Source organism: Chiloscyllium plagiosum, unplaced genomic scaffold, assembly GCF_004010195.1.
Source record: "Chiloscyllium plagiosum isolate BGI_BamShark_2017 unplaced genomic scaffold, ASM401019v2 scaf_5117, whole genome shotgun sequence".
In the NCBI taxonomy this organism is placed as follows: domain Eukaryota; kingdom Metazoa; phylum Chordata; class Chondrichthyes; order Orectolobiformes; family Hemiscylliidae; genus Chiloscyllium; species Chiloscyllium plagiosum.
The window spans coordinates 8,055-18,400 of record NW_025213184.1 but is presented as its reverse complement, the minus strand read 5'-3'; the positions used below and the strand labels follow the sequence as shown (position 1 = coordinate 18,400).

General features: G+C 41.0%; 1 long non-coding RNA gene across 1 annotated transcript; it reads left to right on the top strand.

The window, feature by feature from the left end:
* Nucleotides 1–2,302: 2,302 nt before the first annotated feature.
* On the top strand, nt 2,303–9,066 carry LOC122547567. Its single transcript, XR_006311033.1, has 2 exons — nt 2,303–2,686; nt 8,108–9,066. It is a non-coding gene; the product is annotated as an uncharacterized LOC122547567 (long non-coding RNA).
* Nucleotides 9,067–10,346: the final 1,280 nt, after the last annotated feature.

Genomic DNA, 10,346 nt, shown 5'->3' with positions numbered 1-10,346 from the left:
GTGCAGAGAAGGTTTACGAGGATGTTGCCTGGTATGGAAGGTGCTAGCTATGAAGAAAGGTTGATAGGTTAGGTTTATTTTCATTAGAAAAAAGGAGATTGAGGGGGGACCTGATTAAGGTTTACAAAATCATGAAGGGTATAGACAGGGTGGATAGAGACAAGCTTTTTCCCAAAGTGAAGGATTCAATAATGAGAGGTCATGCTTTCAAAATGAGAAGTGGAAAGTTTAAGGGGGATACACACGGTAAGTACTTCACACAGAGGGTGGTGGGCGTTTGGAACACGTTGCCAGCAGAGGTGGTAGAGGCAGGCACAGTAGATTCATTTAAGATGCGTCTGGACAGATGCATGAGTAGGTGGGGCGCAGAGGGATACGGATGCTTAGGAAATGACCGACAGGTTTAGATAGTACATTTGGATCGGCTCAGGCTTGGAGGGCCGAAGGGCCTGTTCCTGGGCTGTAAATTTTCTTTGTTCTTTATCTTTCACCAGTTAAGTTAATACTTGGTTCTTCTATTCTTACACTGTGTATCATCTCCGATATTCTCGCATTCAATTCAATCCGTCAATTTTTTTCCCCAGTCATTTAACCTGTCAATAACCCTCTGTAGACTACTTGTGTCATGCTTACTCCTTGCCTTTCTGTCTTTTTTTGTCATCTGCAAACTTGGCTACAGCCAGTTCATGTCTGTCATACAAGTCGTTAATATATTTTGTAAATAGTTGCAGCCCATCATTGATCTATGACAGTCCATTAGTTATGTGTTGTCATCCTAAAAATGCCCTCTTTCTCCCAACTCTGTCTTCTAATATACTAACCCAACATCATGAGCTCCTATCTCATTAAGGCTGAACATAATTTAAACATTGTTGTTTGTGGAGTTATACTTGCTTAAATTGGACCACAGTTGTCATATTACAACAATGTGTACTTAAAATATATTTCATTGGCTATGAAATGCAATGGCTATTCTGATGTCATGAAAGGGCTATATCAATACCACTCTTTTGTACCTTTTAGTCTCATTTGTAAATTCATTATGTAACAAGATAATGACACCAAATGTAGAGTTGCATATTTACAGGCACTATATATGCCTTCTAATGCGAATGAGAAGTGCAAGATGGATAAACCAAAAGCAGGATAATTACTTTTGCCAAAATAGCTCATTTTTGCTACTTTGCTCCTATACTCATATGTTTAATTACCTGTGAAATACTCAGGAGGACAGCATTATCCAAAAGGAATACAACTTTTCAAGTGGTAGTGATTAGGCTAATATCTGTGGTCCATCACTAATTGTTCTTGAGTGGGTGGTGGTGAGCAACCTATAACTGACTGGCTCACCAGGCCATTTCAGAGGGAAGTGAAGAGTCAACTTCTGTGGGTCTAGAATTGCATGTAGGCCAGGCTCTGTATTGATTGCAGATTCCCTTCCCTAAAAGGCATTAGCTTTTGTAGTCATGCAATTGATTGTTATTTATGAGATTAATGTTTTATTTCAGGTTTGTTAATTAAATTTAAACACTCAGCTTTTGTAGTGGTGTTATTTAGGTCTCCAGTGACATTACCTCTATGCTGCTGTTCTCCAGCTAGTTGTGGATAGCTTCATGAACTTGGTGTTGTATCACTTGAGAGCTCAGAAAAGGGGATTGATGGGATGGTGTAAAATAAAACTATCCTTTCAGTGCCACTCTGGGTTTGAAATCACCCCAGGCTGAGATACAGGGATAGCTTTCCTTTCGTTTCAGTTTATACAATGAGATCTGAAATGAATTTGACAGTGACTAGGCAGTTGCCAGACAATACAAATGAGTTGTACAGAACTGTGGGTTGACAATCTGTACAAATCTGCATAAGGATACTGTGAAATAACATGCTGGTGGATTGGAGGAGATATTTTACATCCAACCAATTGGGCACACCCTTGAAAGTGCAGCTATCCCTTCATATGCTCTGGAGTTCAGTGTAAACGTAATGCTGAGAACTCCAGAGTATATGTTAAAGTCTGCTCTGTTAAAAGGTACATCTATGATCTATTCCTCTTTTCTTCTCCAGCGCCCTTGGATTGTGGTATTTCATCCGAAGAGGAAAGCAGTGTTTGGATTTTACTGTGACCATCCATATCTTCCACTTCATGGGCTGCTGGATCTACAACTTACACTTTCCCACAGCACTGAGCTGGTGGCTGGTGAACATTGTGTGCATTGCATTGATGGCTGTGATAGGAGAGTACTTGTGCATGCGGACAGAACTGAGGGCCATTCCCGTGAACACTGGACCCAAATCTAACCTGTGACACGTTGTGCAGAATCCTGAGCACTCAGCACCTCAGATTTGTCCAATTGTGAATGAAACTGCCCAATGACCAGTGTTAAATATTTAATTTCAATGTTAACAAGACTTCTCTACACAATGCAATAACATTGAATCCTTATTTTGGCCACTATAATATAACATGTGTAAAGTGAAAACTGTTTGTAAACTGCATCTTTATTTAAGGATAAGCCTTTCTAAGCATGTATCTATTCAAAATCTGGTTGGCTGATGAACAGAGTTGGTGAACAGAGTTCAAACTGGAAGACACCTGTGACTGGATATGGATTGATTTAGCTTTTCAGACTTGCTAAGAATGCAGCATGCTGGAATTATTGCAGAATTCTGCTTTTACGTCTCCTCAGTGGTAAGAACTTGTCATCTGATCTGCCCAGTGTCTTCATTCATTGCAGTCAAGCTGGAATGTTTCCCAGAGTTTACACCAATCTTCATTTCTGAATCTAAATTACCCTCAAAAGTGCTCAACACTTGGAAATTTAAGGAATGTTGTCATTCTCAAATGTGAGACCTAGAGCCTGTTGTAACACTGGGTATATCCGCACAGTTTTCAGTGATTTTTAAGCAAAGATTAAGCACCATTGTTTTGATATTGAAATATATCTGGTGTAAAATAGTTTAGTAATGAATGATAAAAAGCACTTTGAAACTAAAGGCTGGACCTAGACTTGAGGGACTGACCTGTGGACACAGTCCATGACCCTTGTGCCATTTTTTTATTGGCAGGGAACACAGCTTAATCTCTATTTTGTTTAAAACTCACTGAGGAATAAATTTATTGCAGTATTGAAAGTTGATGGTTTAGCTCTTGATTCATATTTTTCTCTATCCCGTCACTATATGGTATTCCCCTTCTCTCTGTTTCAGTTTTCACCTCTCCTCATAGCAGTGATTTTTTTTTTCTGGGGTTCGGCTTTAATGTCAATAGTCCACCTCCAGTATCTCAGCCTGATTCATGATGAAAGTCGTGACACCATTACAGACCTGTTCCAACAACTTTCAGGCATCCTGTAAGTAAAACGTTGATAAATGGAATAGAATCACAGATGACTACGGGAAGATTCTGTTTGGCTAACTTGCTGGAGTTTCTTGAGGCAACACAAAGTTGGCGAGCAGTGCGGTTGATGAGGGGTGCGTGGTCTTCTAAAGGCATTTTGTAGAGTGCTGCACAACAGAGTTGTGAACAAGTGACGACTCATAGAATAAAAAGGATAGTAGTCGCACTGATACAAATTTGACTGAGAATTAGAATCCATATGGTGTGGAAACAGGCCCTTCGGCCCAAGTCCACACCGACCCTCCGAAGAGTTACCCACCCAGACCCATTCCCCTACATTTGCCCCTGACTAATGCATCTGACCTACACATCCCTATGGGCAATTTAGCATGGCCAATTGACCAAAACTGCACAACCAGAGCACCTGGAGGAAACCCATACAAACACTGGGAGAATGTGCAAACTCCACGCAGACAGTCGCCCGAGGCAGGAATGAAATCTGGGTCCCTGCTGCTGTGAGGCAGTGCTAGCCACCGTGCCGCCCCAGAGGTCCAGGAAACAGTAGTAGTTAATGGATGTTTGTGTGGGCTGGAGGAAGGTTTGTAGTGGAGGTCTACAGAGCTCAATTGAAACTCTGACTCTTCCTGATAACTATAAGGGGTCAAATTAGGAGGAGTTTTTTTGAGGGTAGTGAATCTGTGGAATTCTTTACCACTGAAGGCTGCTGAGGCTGGGTTGTTAAATATTTAATGCTGCGATAGTTTCAGTGAGTAAGAGAAATCAGGATCTGTTTTGAATGGTGGTAGATAAGACTTGATGGGTTGAATGGCGTACTCCATCTTAGGGTCTTATAATTACTTCATAGAATCCCTACAGTGTGGAAGCAAGCCATTCAGGCCATCAAGGCTTCACCGACTCTGAAGAGCATCCCCCCCCCACCCCCATCCCTGTAATCCTGCATTTCCGAAGGCTAATCCACCTACTCTGCATCTCCCTGAATCCTGGGCAATATAACGTGGCTAATCCACCTAAACTGCACATCTTTGGACTTGGAGGAAACCCATGCAGAAGTGGGTTTCCATTCAGAGGAGATTTACTCGGATGTTGCCTGGTATGGAAGGAAGGTCTTATGAGGAAAGGCTGATGGAACTGAGGCTGTTTTCATTGGCAGGTGACTTAATCGAGGCATATAAGATAATCAGAGGGTTAGATAGGGTGGACAGTGAGAGCCTTTTTCCTCGAATGGTGAAGACTAACACAAGGAGACATAGCTTTAAATTGAGGGGTGATGGGTTTAGGGCAGATACCTGGAGTAGTTTCTTTACTCGGAGAGTAGTAGGGCTGTGGAACGGCCTGCCTACAACAGTAGTAGACTCGCTGACGTTAAGAGTATTTAAATGGGCGTTGGACATACATATGAATAATAATGGAATGGGAAAGGTTAGATGGGCATCAGATTAATTTTGCACGATGCACAACTTTGAAGGCCGAAGGGCCTGTACTGCGCTGTAAAGTTCTATGTTCTAAGCTCAATGAACGCCACTTGATTTTGCAGCCTCGAGATCTCAACAACTTCCACAACTTCAGAAACTGACTGCATTATGTCTGTTGCTCAATTTTCTTCCATACTCCCTTCTCTCTCCACAGCCTTGACTTGTTGGTGTGCTGTTTTCTTTGTCTCAGTAGAATGGGTCAATTTTCTTCCTTTCACACCTTAATTTATGCCCATTTTACAGATCTCTTTCAATCTTATTAACAAACTCTATACAGTATTTTGCACTGGACTTTACACCATCTGCCCCGTTTCTCTCTTCCCCCTCCCTGTCTAAAGTTTAAAAATAGCCATTTTCCAACACACTTCAATTTGGAAGAAGTCACACCGATCTCAAAACCAGCTTTTAAACGCTGCTCCTTAATCAGGTAGCTGTGGAGCAGGACCATACATCACAGAATTTATAACAAAAGATTAGTGTCATGCAACTGAAATGATATATTGAACAAACCTAGACTTAACAGCAGTCTAGGTTCAATATATAATCATTTCAGTTGCATGACATTAATCATTTGCTATAAATTCTGTGCCTTATAGTCCTGCTCAACAGCTACCTGATAAAGGAGCAATGCTCCAAAATCTAGTGCTTCCAAATAAACCTGTTGGGCAATTTTTAACTGAATGTGAAACATTTAAAATGGATCTGAAATGCTGTTTGATGCTACAACTGCAGGGGGAGACTCCACACAGGATGTGTGTAAGGGCTTACTCTGAGCCAAGGGACATGATAGAATTGTATGGCTTCCCCTTGAGCTGTAACCATGGGGGTTCTCATTTTGAGATTTAGATTTCATTCCCCTACAGTGTGGAAACAGGCCCTTTGGCCGAAAAGTCCACACCAACCCTCCAAAGAGTAACCCATCCAGACCCATTTCCCTCTCACTAATTCACCTAACACTATGGCAATTTAGCATGGCCAGTTCACCTGGCTTGTGGGACGAAACCAGAGCACCCAGAGGAAACCCACACAGACATGGGAAGAACGTGCAAATTCCACACAGATAGATAGTCACCTGAGACTGGAATCAAAGCTGAAAATGTGTTGCTGGAAAAGCGCAGCAGGTCAGGCAGCATCCAAGGAGCAGGTGAATCGATGTTTCGGGCATGATTCCTGAAGAAGGGCTCATGCCCGAAACGTCGATTCTCCTGCTCCCTGGATGCTGCCTGACCTGCTGCACTTTTCCAGCAACACATTTTCAGCTCTGATCTCCAGCATCTGCAGTCCTCACTTTCTCCTGAGACTGGAATCAAACCTGTGTCCCTGGTGCTGTGAGGCAGCAGTGCTAACCTCTGAGCCACCATGCCACCCCATGTTGAGAAATTACTTTAATTATAAAAGTTCCAGTTTATTGCTAAATATAATTTTCATTTTTCCACCTTTTGCTCTTCCTGAAAGTCAGCATCTAATGGAATTGATTTTTTTTTAAAATGATGATACTAATCATTTCTCCAATTTAAAGCATTGTCTTTCAGCTATACCAAAGTATTTTATAGATTTTAAAATTTGTTGCTTAAAACAAGCATGTTTATGTTGCTGCCTTGGATCATTCTGTTTCATGAATTACTCATTAGAGAGCACTCAAAGTGTAGAACTAATGCTAATGGAAATAATTAAGAAACTGGATGTAGAAGATTTAGGTTTATGGAACTTAACACCTGGTATGGTGAAGGAGTGAATAATGGAAAACAAATTGTAAAATACTTTTGGAGGTAATATCAAGGACCTGTTTAACACAATTAAAAATCACACAACACCAGGTTATAGTCCAACAGGTTTAATTGGAAGCACACTAGCTTTCGGAGCGACGCTCCTTCATCAGGTGATAGTGTGATAGCGTCACTCTGAAAGCTAGTGTGCTTCCAATTAAACCTGTTGGACTATAACCTGGTGTTGTGTGATTTTTAACTTTGTACACCCCAGTCCAACACCAGCATCTCCAAATCATGACTACTGTTTAACACAGTTTGCCTACCTATTCTCCAGATCTTTTGTTAGCTTTACCTGATTAAAAAGCTATCTCCTGTTCTTGGAATTTTTAATTCATCCAGCATCTACCACTTTTGAAGTTCATATTCCAGATTTTACACTTCCCTAAATGTGACAAGGTGTTCCTGATTCATGATTTTTGGACTTAATATTAAGTTCAGTACCTTTAGATTGTGAGCTCATTCCCATTTCTTCCCTTTTAGCTTATCCTTTCTCCTCTTTTCCCCCCACTCCAGTGGAACCATCTGGCAGTTAGACATACCATTCTTCTGCCATTCTCACATTCCAATCCCTTACTCTGACAGTCAGTACCCTTTCTCCCCCAGCACTCCATCCCCCCCACTATAGCATAAATGCTACCCCCTCCACACTTCACATCAGCTCTGGTAAAGAGTTGTCTAGACTTGAAACATTAGCTTGCTCTCTCCCCATGATTGCTGCCTGAACTGCTGTGATTTCCATAATTTTTTGTTTTCAGTTCCTGACTCACTCCTAGATGAACAAGGTCTGATTTTAAGAGTCGGCCCCACTGTTGTTGAATTCCTTACCCAGTGGATTTAGAGAATCTAGATTTAACTCTGATTTCTCTTCACAGATGCTGCTAGATTTGCTGAGCTTTTCCAACAACTTCTGTTTTTGTGTTAAATATCCACTGCTTAATCATTTTAACCACTTTGATTAGATCACTCAGCCATCTGTACTCTTGAGAATACACACCAGATTCATTATTGAGCTCAAGTCCTTGGATAGTTCTGTTGAATCTGAACTGCACCTATCCCATGATCCATATACTTTTCCAGTTGTGTATAATATTGAAAACAGTACTCCAAGTGGGGTCTAACCAAGATTGTAAACACTTGGAGCCTCATTCTTGAATTGCATATCATACTTTAATTCCAACTCCTTCAGAAAAGCCTATCATTCCAACATCATTTTTAAATGCTTTTTGTAATTGCCTTTCAATGACATGGGCTTCCTCCACACCTTCTAGTTTCTCACCATTCAGAAAATATGCTACTTGGTCTTTCTGAGACTGTAAGCAGATGATCTTCACTTGTCAACATTGAGTAAAATGAAAGATGGAGTTCACTCAGTCTGTTTAGATCCCTTTATAACTTGCTGCTCCCATCCAAACAAAGGAATGTACTGTTTACTTAACACAATGCCATTTGCAAATTTGAAATACAACTCTCTGTTCCTCCTTCTAATATAGTCTATTTTTCCTGTTTTGTAGCGAAAAGTTGACGTCCCTGCAAACAACATATGTTCATCCCACCATTCAAAGAACATTCCTTCATCTCGGTCATCTCCCTCCTCCAAGTCAATTACCAGCTCCTCAGGAGGTTAGCTCTGATTCATTGTGCTCACATTAATGTCTAATGTGGAGCCTTATCAAATGTCTGCTGATACACCATATAAACTAGTTCCTGATCGACTAATGGTCATGAGTTTCTGAAAACGTATTAGTTTGATACCTTCCAAATGGCACAACCCAAGGCAGACAGTCTAATGGGGTCAATCTATATCCTCTATGGTATTTCAATAGTTTTTTTCCCCAGTTTGATAAACTGGCAGTTATTCAGTTACTTGTTTCCTCCCTCTCAGTCTTGGTGAAAAAACATTTGCAGTTTTGCAATCCCATTAGCACAATTCCCGAATCTGCTGTAAAATTATGATTAACACCTGTAATTTCTGTTTAATACCCTCAGCTGAAAACTGTTGGATCCTGGAGATGTGTTAAAGTTCTATTATCATCTCCATTACTTTTTAAGCTAATAAATCAATGGGAGTAATTGAGTAGATCTATTTTTAAGCTGGTATTTTGTCATCTTCACTTGTGAAAACAGATACAACGTATTCCCTTTGACAAGTTTGCCATTTCTTTGCTTTATTACTGTCGCCTGCAGCCTCACTTTATGGCTCCATATTAACATCCTGTCTCTTTGTAAAATTGTTTTCTGTTTGCTTTGACAACCTTTGCAAAAAGAAACACACTTTTTATTGCCTCAATCTGTTTCTTGCTCTCCCTATTGCTGAATTTCCATTTATCTCTGCAACCCTGCACTCTTATCTTGATATTCTGTTTGATTGCTATGATTGTTAATCTGCACAATGCACCCTTTGTGTGAGGAACACATGCCAGTTTTGTAATGTACCAAATATCCCTCTCAATAAATCTGACCATTAGGTTTCCAGCTTGTTTCTCATTCTGAAGTTTATCTTCCTTAAATTTCAGGATTTGTTTCATATGAGGAGGCAATGGCCTCATGCTATTGTTTCTAGATTGTTAATCCAGAAACTCAGCTAATGTTCTGGAGACTCTGGTTTAAGTCCTGCCATGTAGATGGTTGAATTTGAATTCAATAAAGAATCTTGGGTGGCACGGTGGCTGAATGGTTAGCACTGCTGTCTTACAGCGCTAGGGACCTGGGTTCGATTCCAGCTTTTCGTTACTCTGTGGAGTTAGTACACTCTCCTCGTCTCAATGTGGGTTTCATCCCACAATCCAAAGGTGTGCGAGTTAGATGAATTAGCCATACTAAATTTCCCGTGATGTTCAGGGGTGCCAAGGTTACGTGTATTAGTCAGGGGTAAATATAGGATAATCGTATAGCGGGATGGGTTACTCGAGGGTCGGTGTGGACTTGTCGGGCCAAAGGGCCTGATTCCACACTGTAGGGATTCTGAGTGTATGAATTTGGTCTAATGATGACCATGAAACCATTGCCAATTGTTGGAAAAACCCATCTGGTTCACTCATGTCCTTTTAAGAGAGGAAACCTGGTCTGGCCAACATGTGACTCCAGACCCATAACAATGTGGTTGAATCTTAACTGCTCTATGCGCAATAAGTGCCAGCCTAGACCAGAGATGCCCACATGTTATGAGTAAATTTAAAAATTTTTTTATCAACAAAACCCTGTTGGACAGGCAAGTTTTTTTTTTCCTTCTTTCCTAGGGCAAGGCCACCAATTTTTGCCAATCCCTAACTTTCCTTGAACTGTCTTGCTAGGCCATTGTAGAGAAAAGATAAGTGAGCAACAAAAACAGAAATTGCTGGAAAAGCTCAACAGGTCTGGCAGCATCAGTGGAGAGATATCAGAGTTAACATTTCTAGTCCAGTGACATTTCCTCAGAACTAGTGCACCTAACCTAGGCATCCCTAAATGCTATGGCTGTTTAGCATGGCTAATTCACCTAACTTGCCAATCTTTGGATTATGGGAGGAAACCCACGCAGACACTGAGAGAATGTGCAAACTCCACACAGATGCCTGAGGCTGGAATCAAACCCGGGTCCCTAGTGCTGTAACCATTGAGCCACCATGCCATCCAAGATTCTTTATTGAATTCAAATTCAACATTCCAAATTTTATGAATTGAATTTAAATTCCACCAGCTGTTGTCTACCTATAGTGGTTACTACAGCGATTCAAGAAGGCAGCTCATCACCATCTTCTCAAGGGCAGCTAG